Source organism: Mustela nivalis (assembly GCF_964662115.1).
Source record: "Mustela nivalis genome assembly, chromosome: 17".
Taxonomy (NCBI): Eukaryota; Metazoa; Chordata; class Mammalia; order Carnivora; family Mustelidae; genus Mustela; species Mustela nivalis.
In genome coordinates, this window is record NC_139036.1 from 56,494,990 (window position 1) to 56,505,181 (window position 10,192).

A 10,192-nucleotide genomic window follows, 5' to 3' on the forward strand; every position below is an offset into this window, starting at 1 on the left:
ATTGCACTATTAGGTATTTACCCCAAAGATACAAATGTAGTGATCTGAATGGGCATGTGCACCCCAATGTTTATAGCAACAATGTCCATGATAGCCAAATTATGGAAAGAGACCAGATGTCCATTGGCAGATGAATGAATAAAGATGTGGTATATATATACAATGAAATATTATGGAGCCATCAAAAAATTAACTCTTGCATTTGCAATGACATGGATGGAACTAGAGGGTATTATGCTAAGCTAAATAACTCAATCAGGGAAAACCATTATCATATGATCTCACTGATCTGTGGAATTTGAGACACACAAGGCAGAGGATCATAGAGGAAGAGAGAAAAAATGAACCAAGATGAAGCCAGAGAGGGAGGCAAACCATAACAAACTTGTACTCTCAGGAAAAAAACTGAGGGTTGCTGGAGTGGAGGGTTGGGGTGGCTGGGCGACGGACATGGGGGAGGGTACGTGTTGCAGTGAGCGCCGTGTATTGTGTAAGACTGACGAATCATAGATTTGTACCCGTGAAACAAATAATACATGATATGTTAATAATTTTAAAAGATTGCTGCATTAAAAAGGGCTCCAAAGTCTCAGTAATCAAGATAAATGTTCTAATGCAATATTTTACAAAATCAAAACTAATGCAAAAATCCATGGTGGGCAGAATATCAAAATAGTACATAAAGCGCAGATCTGACCCAGCACGTGTACTACTTGCTTTGTAACCCCTCAGACTAAGACTGACCCTGATTCTGCTGACATTTTATTCATGAAACCAGGTGACTCCATTGGCCATAGTTTGTTGATCTGGTTTTCTAGAATTACTGCATTAAATTATTTGCCTTGATTACTGAATTTTCTTGGTATCCCGTAAATTTTGCACTCCTGGCAAGTGCTTCACTCCCCACACCCTAGATGGGCATGTTGCATATCTGGAATTGAGTAGCTGGACCAGGGGTAGGCATCAAGGATGTCAAACATCCTGCAGGGCTCAGAATAGCCACCCTCAAACACCCCTGTTGTTAGTAGGATATGTATGTGCCCAGATACTTCAAATGAAGAAAAGTTAAACAACATTCATTTAGCTGCTCACCCTTGCCAAAATAAATAATAATCAAACTGTCAGAAGCCCAGGGGCACCCTTTAAAAGGCTTTTGGTTCCCTGCCAAGTGTTTCTGAGCGCTGACTCTTCCTGGTTTACAACTAGATTCTTCCTGCCTGGAGGATATGTGGCTTAGTGCTTTTGCATTTCACACGTAGTTGGGAGAGGACATCAGTGGTTAGATTTCTGCCCAGTTTGCTCCAGTGTTCCACAAATGTCCTCTGAATGGTTCTGTGGGCTAGTCACAGGCTTCCCCATGCGGGCTGCGGTGGGAATCAAGATAGACTGAGTCTCCACCCCGGTGCAGCTCAGGGAGTGGAGGAGGAGAAACTCTAAGATCAGTCACAAGGGGTGAATGTGTCTAGCCACACACTCTTCAAGGGAACAGATGACCAAGGAGCCATCCCATGCCAAGTATCAGCAAACGGTGGCCCATTACCCATTGCTGTATAGCTTGCAAGCTAAGAATGGTTCTTACTTTTTTTTTCTTTTAAGATTTTCTTTATTTGACAGAGAAAGACATAGCAACAGAGAGAACACAAGCAAGGGGTTGGGAGAGGGAGAAGCAGACCTCCCACTGAGCAGGGAGCCTGATGGGGGGCTCGATCCCAGGACCCGGGGATCATGACCTGAGCCAAAGGCAGATGCGTAAAGACTGAGCCACCCAGGCGCCCCAAGGTTCTTACAGTTTTTAAAAATTTTGTTTATTCATTTGTCAGAAAGAGAGAGTGAGAGTGCACAAGCACGGGGAGCAGCAGGCAGAAGGAGAGGCAGGCTCCTGGCTGAGCAGGGAGCCCAACGGGGGACTAGATCCCAGGACCCTGGGTTCACGACCTGAGCTGAAGGCAGATGCCCAGCCGACTGAGTCACCTAGGCGTCCCCAGGTTCTTACATTTTTTAGTGGGGAAAAGAAATCAAAAGAAGAATATTTTGGGGGCGCCTGGGTGGCTCAGTGGTTAAAGCCTCTGCCTTTGGCTCAGGTCATGATCCCAGGGTCCTGGGATCGAGCCTCACATCGGGCTCTCTGCTCAGCAGGGAGCCTGCCTTCTCCTCCTCTCTCTTTCTGCCTGCCTCTCTGCCTACTTGTGGTCTGTCTGCCAAATAAATAAAAATCTAAAAAAAAAAAAAATTAAAAAAAATAAAAATAAAAAAAGAAGAATATTTTGTAACACATCAAAGTTACACAATTCAGATTTCAGTGTCCATAAATAAAGTTTTATTGGAACACAGCCATGCTCGTTTGTTTACATATTGTGTATAGCTGCTTTTGCTCACAATGGCAGAGTTGCAACAGAGGCTGTCTTGCAAAACCTTAAATATCTACCATTTGGCCCTTGACATATAAAATGTGCCAACTCCTGATTTAAATCAATATAAATGCACAATAGTGCAAAGGTCAAAGAGGAGAGGTAGATGTGCTAGGAGAAATAACCATGGAAACCAGCCTCACCAGGGAAATAAGGGATGTCTTACTGAAGGAGGTGATGTTTGAGCCATGATGTGAAATAATAGAAGTTTCCAGGCAAAAGGGATCAGGACAGTCCTCCATGCAAGGGGGCCAGGAGAGGTAAAACCCCTGCAGCTGGGCGCACATGGCAAGCAGAGAAGGCCAATGTGGCTGGAGGCAGTGAGTGAGGAAGAGAGATTTGGGGCTGAAAGAGCGAGCAAGGGCCAGGCTTTGAGGGTCTTGTCACTATACCAGGAGCTCATCTTCATCCTGCAAGTCCTAGAAAGCCAACGTAGAGTCTTTTTTTTTTTTTTTAAGATTTTTATTTATTTGTTAGAGAGAGAGAGATACAGAGCGCAAGCACAAGCAGACAGAGTGGCAGGCTAGAGGCAGAGGGAGAAGCAGGCTCCCTGCCGAGCAAGGAGCCCGATGTGGGACTTGATCCCAGGACGCTGGGATCATGACCTGAGCCGAAGGCAGCCGCTTAACCCACTGAGCCACCCAGGCATCCCAGCCACCATAGAGTCTTAAGCAGGGTGAGAAATCAGGCAAGATCAGACTTACTTTGTAGAAATATCAGGGCAGCTATAGTGTTGAACAGGAATTTGAGGTCTCAGATGGACAACAACGGTCCAGGGCTGGTGATGGTGGAGATGAGGGCAGGCGGCCAGAAGAGAGAAATACTAGGAAGTAAAGTGAGCAGGACTTGGTTATGGATTAGATATGGCACAGGAGAGAGACCAAAGGTCGTGGAAGGTCAAGGAAGGTTATGGGATGCTGGTACCTCCATTTACTGAAACAGATTCCAGAAGAAGGACCTGGTTTGGCTGTGGTGTGGGGGAGGGGCAGTGGAGGACAGCATCCACAGCAAACACTGGTTGATGTTGGGTTTGGGTGCCTTTGAGGCACACAAGAGAGGGTGGTAGGTTTGATATCTGGAATGCGGGCTCATCAGGATACAGGTGGTGGCTGGAGCCACAGGTGTGGCGCAAAAGAGGACAGGGTGAAGGTCAGAGTCTGTGGAGCTCTGCCATTCATAAAGGTCAAGGGTAGGGCGCTTGGTTGGCTCAGTAGGTTAAGGGACTTCAGCTCAGGTCATAATCCTGGAGTCCTGGGATTGAGTCCCACATAGGGACTGAGCTCCCTGCTCAGTGGGGAGTCTGTTTCTCCCTCTGACCCTCCCCCTCTCTTGCTCTCTCTGTCTCTCTCAAATAAATAAATAAAAATTTTTAAAACCCCACAAAGGTCAAGGGTAAACAGCAAGAGTGGCAAGAGAAGTGGCAGGAAACCCAGGTGAGAACGATGTCTTGCAAGCCAAGGAAAGAACGAATTTCAAGGAGGGAGTGGTCAGTGGGGCCAGAGGCCTTAGGTGAGGACAAAACATGTCCTTCAGATGTGGTGACCCAGGAATGACCAGAAGGGGTAGAAGTTCAGCTTTTGAGGACAGAGGAAGGAGGAGAGTTCTGGAAGCACTTTCCTATCCAGTTGGGCCGTAGATGGGGCTGGAGCAGGCGTTGGAGGGAAATAGGAATGGACGGAGGATAGACCTTTGGTTTTGTTTCATTTTAAGAGAGACCAGAACTTGTTTAAATGTGAGTCTTGCACAACAGCCTATATGAGTGATGATTCAGAACTCCTCTGGGTAGATTTACACCCAGCAGGAACTTTAGACTTAGCGAGAAATGCTAAAAACCCCCACGGTTCCCAAGGGAAGGAGACTCAGTGCAGAAGGAGGCAGGCCAGGAGCCCCAGGGAAGATGTCTCGGTGGAGGGGGGCCTGGGGCTGCCCCCTGAAGATGGGTGACTCCATCAGGCCACAAGTGCATCTTGGGCAACCTTCCTGGGTTGAATAGTGCCCCCCAAAACTCATGCCCACCTGGAACCTCAAAATGTGACCTGATTTGGAAACAGGGTCTTTGTAGACATAATTACTTAAGATGAGGTTATATTGGAGTAAGGTGGGCTCTAATCCAATAACCAGTGTCTTTATAAGAAAACAGAGTCACAGAGATATCCAGACACAAAGAGAAGATGGAGGGAGAAATTGGGATGATCCTACCACAAGCCAAGGAGCGCCAGCAGCCCCCAGAAGCCAGGAGACAGGTGTGCAATGGATTCTCCCTCAGAGCTCCAGAGAGAACCAACCCTGCCCACAACTTGATCTCAGACTTCCAGCCTTTAGAACTGTGAGAGAATATGTTTCTGTTGTCTTAGCCCCCCAGTCCGTGGTCCTTTCCTTTGTGGAAGCCCCAGGAAGCCAACACAGCACCTGTTGAAGGCTATGTGTTGGGTGCTCTGCCAGATGCTGGAGATACCAAAGCTGGTTATCCCCGAGGTGGTCCTGGCTCAGGAAGCTGTGACATCAGGGACCACCATGGATAACTCTCTAGAAGAGGTGGCACGTGGCTTCTGTCCTAATAAACTGTGGGAGTTTCCACGGTAGTGGGCTAGCCCGGGCGTGAAAACAGGGGCATGATCAAACGCCGGTCAGGACCAGAGCAAAAGAAGGGAAGGGACCAGCAGAGGACTAGGCGGCGGGCAGACCTGACCTTGATTCTTCAGTGCCCTGGGCACCGTGGAGAGAGGTCCTTCAGGGAATGGCATGATCCAGTTTGCCTGATGGAGGCTGAGTGGGAGTGAGAAAGAAGGTCTTGGAGGTGGAGTGAGGACTTGAGCAGCGGAAATAAGGGAGGGCAGGAATGCGCGGGGGGGTGGGGGGTAGATGCAAGCATGCGCGCAGGGGTGGGTAGATGCGAGCTGAGTGCAACAGGTGAGCTATCAGCGCGTGGGCTGGACGGGTTGGGAAATCGGTGTGTGTCCAGAGCCCTGCCCAGGTGTGGGCAGAGTGGTTCAGGCACCCAATGCCAGGGAAGGCTTTTAGGTATAGCCCCTGAAAAAGGTGGGTGATTTGGGAAGATGAATCTGGCAGTCCAGGCAGGGGAGGCTAAGTGGAGAGGTCCTGTTGAGGTTCAGGGTCTGCACTGCATAGGTCTGATGTGGCACCAGCCGGGTAAGACAGACCAGCAAGACGGGAAAGAGCAGTCCGTGGAATTCATGAGTCGCTGGAGGTGACGATGGAGGTGAAGGGAAGGGAGGGAAGCCCGGACCCTCAGAGAACAGAAGCGGGGCCCAGTCTGAAAAGGAAGATGGCAAGGGTGTTGTGGGGACACGCTGAGTTGGGTGACAGAAAATCACAAGGAGAGGGGCCTGGAGCTCTGGAGAAGGGGGGCCTAGGCTGGTTAAGAGGCAAGAAGGAGGAATCAGGAGAAGGAATTAGGGACACAAGATGAAAGGGTGACCCCAGAGCCAAGGGAGCCCCCTTCCAACACCCCCCTCCCAGGCTAGGAGAGAGCAAAGTGGTTATTTGGAGAGAGCGCTGTGTCCAGGCCATAGTTCTAGAAGTGACTGACTGCCTGATTTATGACCATTGCCCCTGAACTCGGGCCAGGACTAAGCACAGGGACAATCCCAAATCAGGGGTTATGAGGTCACCCTGTGGTTTCTCTTGTTCTATTTCCCAGCCCAGCCCCAGCATAAGGCAATGTGCTGCTCCGGAGTGGGAGAGAGTAGGACACCTACGCCACCCCCCCCCCCAGGAGGTGGGGGCTGGGGCAGAGGGGAGGGTAGAAGCAGTGGGTGCCCAACATCACTGCCAGCATCTATGGCCAGCTCCAGGACAGGCCGTGCCCATCAGATCTGAATTCACGGGGTCTTCAGGCAAATGGCCAACTGGATAGACCTCTGCGGCCAGCCGACAAGCTGCCACACGCCCTGGGCAGAGTAGGGCAAACCGGCAGAAGAGTGAAAAAGAGAAAGAATGGAGAAGCAGCCCCAGTGCTGGTGGAGAGGGAAAGGGACTGTAAACAAGAAGACATTGAGGGGTCCAGCCACCAGTAGCGTCCAGGACAGCCCAGACAGGTTGCCCCCGTGGTTTCAGCAGGGACAAAGCCAGGGACAGCACAGGGTCACAGCCAGAGGCCAAGAGCCAGGGAGAGGGGCAGAGAGACCAGGATCCCATCCTCAGACTTTTAAGTCCTTAAAATATATATTTTTAAAAGTTTTATTTATTTATTTGACAGAGAGAGCGAGAGAGAGATCACAAATAGGCAGAGAGGCAGGCAGAGAGAGAGGGAGAAGCAAGCTCCCCGCTGAGCAGAGAGCTCGATGCAGGGCTCGTTCCTAGGACCCTGAGATCATGACCTCAGCGGAAGGCAGAGGCTTAACCTGCTGCTGCCCCTCGGAACAATTTGTTGCTTAAACTGTAACCCCTGGAGGATTTTCCTAGTTACCAGGCACGTTTAGATATGGCCTCGAGAAGTGCATATACTGGCAACGGGTCTTTGGGGAAAAGGACGACGTACGACCGTGAAGCTGGGCAGCTGCGGATGCCGGGCCTGCCGCTGGCTCCGGGGACGCCCGTCAGCTCAGGGTGGGGCGAAAACCGCCTGCTTCCCTTTTTCCTTGTCGCTCCTTTCTCTTCCCGTCGTTAGTTGGATGAGTCCTTTGAATGTGCTTGGTTAACTATACACTTGATCCTCCTCCTTGCTTGCCTGCCAGACGTGACTAACGTTTGACCTTCATCGGTCCTTCTGTTGGCTATTGTTTCTATCCCATAAAAGTGAGACTGTGGAGTTGCTCGTGGCCGCAGCCCTTTTGGACTGTTGTCCCCTGCTCCCAGTCTCTGGCAGCTGACTTGTTTGTGCCTAATTCTTCTCCCGTTGCCGGCTGGAAGCAGCATTAACCCACTGAGCCACCCAGGCGCCTCAAGAGTTAAAATATTTTTAAAGAATTCCAGACTGTGGGGGCGCCTGGGTGGCTCAGTGGGTTAAGCCTCTGCCTTCAGCTCAGGTCATGATCTCAGGGTCCTGGGATGGAGTCCTGAATCAGGTTCTCTGCTCAGCAGGGAGCCTGCTTCCTCCTCTCCCTCTCTGCCTCTCTGCCTACTTGTGATCTCTCTCTGTCAAATAAATAAACAAACAAACAAAAAAAGAATCCGAGACTGTGGGCTTAGGGTGCTAAGACCCAGAAATGGGGGCATTACTTGGATGGGCAATAGTTCATCCATTCCTTCATTTCAGCCAGTGAGCCAGGACCTGGACAGCACTCCATATGTGTCGACCCTTCTCGTAGCTATTATAACCCTGCGTTACACACTGTGCGAAGTGCTGGGGAAGTACTGATCGTCCAGGAAGAAAGCTCCTAAACCTCAAGGAGCTTAGTGGGAGACAATGCAGCACTCAGGGGGATTAATGCCTCAACCCATAGGGTCTGAGAGGCCTTCTTGGAGGAAGGGGCTACAAAGTGGTCACCTGAAGACCAACGAGGGGCCAATCGGATGAAGACAAGGCTCCTGGAGACAGTGTTCCAGGGAAAGGGAACAGCCACATGCGTCCAGAGATCTCAGAGGATCCGGCCAACCAGCAACAGAATGTGGTGGTAGCTGATATCTGTCCTGACGTACTGTGATTGTGCTAGTAAGTACAAATTACTTACTATGAATTCCTGAAAATGTATGTTCTCCCACAAGTGCCTCCCTCTCTCTGTGCGCAGATGCCCCAGTTCCTTGATCTGTAGGATGGTGACCCTTCCAACTCTGTGTCCCTAGCCACTCACATAGTGACAGCTGTCCATAGGCCCTCACGAAATGGGACGTGATGCTAGGCTGTGCACTTAGACCAGCAGCACTTAGGGGACAGAATCAGAGAGGAAGCCTGGGGAAGGCCGCCACCCTGACTCGGAGCTCTGTGGCCACCGTGACCATGCTCCAGCCTGCTGAGAACTGCACCCTCGAGAAGCACTCACGGTCCAGGAAGGTGGAGGGAGTGTTCCCACAGCTCTATCAATTTTATCTTGATGAAGCAGAGGTCAAAGTTAAACGTGGAGCTCCCCAGAGAACAGTGAGATCCTGGAAAAAAGAGGGTGGGAACTTCTAGGAAGTTCCCGGGTATTAAGTCCCTGGATCCCGCCAGAGTCCCCAAGGATGGGGGAGACAGCTGCATTCCGTCTGTTCTGAGTACCCAGGAGCAGGACTGCCACTCACAGGACTAAACCAGGCTGAAGTGGGGGAGGGGGGTGCTGAGATGGTGCAGACCCTGGAGTAGGATCCCTTCTGTACCCCATACACGCCTGAGACCATCCCTAGAGGACCATGGATGCACTTTAATGGATCCCATTCCCTCCTCGCAATGTTTGTATCCATGGAAACTCAGGCTAAGGCAAATGTCCCTTTGTGTAAGGGCCAACCCCAGCCCAGAGACCATTGGCAAGAAATGAGACATAGTCACGGAGATGACTTAATGTCTAAGATGTACCTTACAACTAATGTAAATATCTCCGACATAATTCACCCAGGACTTAAGCCATCCTACCGGGTGTGAAGTGGTATCTCATTGTGATTTGTTGTTGTTGTTGTTTTTTTAAGATTTTATTTATTTATTTATTTGACAGACAGAGATTACAAGTAGGCAGAGAGGCAGTCAGAGAGAGGAGGAAGCAGGCTCCCTGCTGAGCAGAGAGCCCGATTCGGGGCTCCATCCCAGGACCCTGGGATCATGACTTGAGCCAAAGGCAGAGGCTTTAACCCACTCAGCCACCCAGGCGCCCCTCTCATTGTGGTTTTGATTTGGATTTCCTTGATATCTAAGGATGTTGAACATCTTTTCTTTTTTTTTTTTTAAGCAGACTCTTCATCCAGAACGGAACACAAAGCAACGCTTGAACTCACAACTCTGAGATCAAGACCCCAGCTGATAGGGCATCTGGATGGCTTAGTGGGTGAAAGCCTCTGCCTTTGGCTCAGGTCATGATCCCAGGACCCTGGCATCGAGCCCTGCATCAGGCTCTCTGCTCAGCAGGGAGCCTGCTTCCCTCTCTCTCTCTGCCTGCTGCTTCTCTGCCTACTTGTGATCTCTGCCTGACAAATAAATGAATAAAACTTAAAAAAAAAAAAAGAAAGAAAGAAAGACCCCAGCTGAAATCAAGAGTCCAGCACTTGACTGACTGAACCACCCAGGGACCCAGAGCTTCTATTCATGTGCTTATTGGCCATTTATATGTCTCCTTTGGAGAAATGTCTGCTCAGATCCTTTACCCATTTTCAAATGGGTTTATTTGCCTCTCTGTTGTTGAACTGTAGGAGTTCCTCGTATATTCTCCATTCAAGTTATCAGATACAAAATTTGCTAATATTTTGTCCCTTTCTGAGTACTATCTTTTCACTTTCTTGATGGTGTTTTGGCACATGAAAGTTTTTAATTTCGAGTGTCACTGGTGTTCGGTGTCGTATCTAAGAATCCATTGCCTTGTTCAAGGTCATCAAGATTTACTCCCATGTTTTCTTCTAAAAATTTTATTGTTTTAGTTATGAGCTTTCCCCCTCTTTGTCATAGTGCGCGGCAGAGTCCAGGCTCATCCTTTTGCGTGCAGATTTTCCGTTGTTCCAGCACCATTTGCTGAAAAGACCATTCTTTCCACCCTGGGCTGTCTCAACACCCTTGTGGAAAACCAGATGATCAGAAATACAAGGATTTATTCTGAATTCTTTTCCATTTGATCTATAAGTTTATCCTTATGCCAGTACCACACTGTCCTTTTTAAAGTTTATTTATTTTTAGTAATCTCCGCACCCAACCTGGGGCTTGAACC

The 10,192-nt window shown here is 49.5% G+C and overlaps 1 protein-coding gene across 1 annotated transcript in view; it reads right to left on the minus strand.

The window, feature by feature from the left end:
- Positions 1-10,192, minus strand: part of ATP5PD (ATP synthase peripheral stalk subunit d) — a 55,680-nt gene that overhangs the window by 42,133 nt on the left and 3,355 nt on the right. The window lies entirely within an intron of this gene.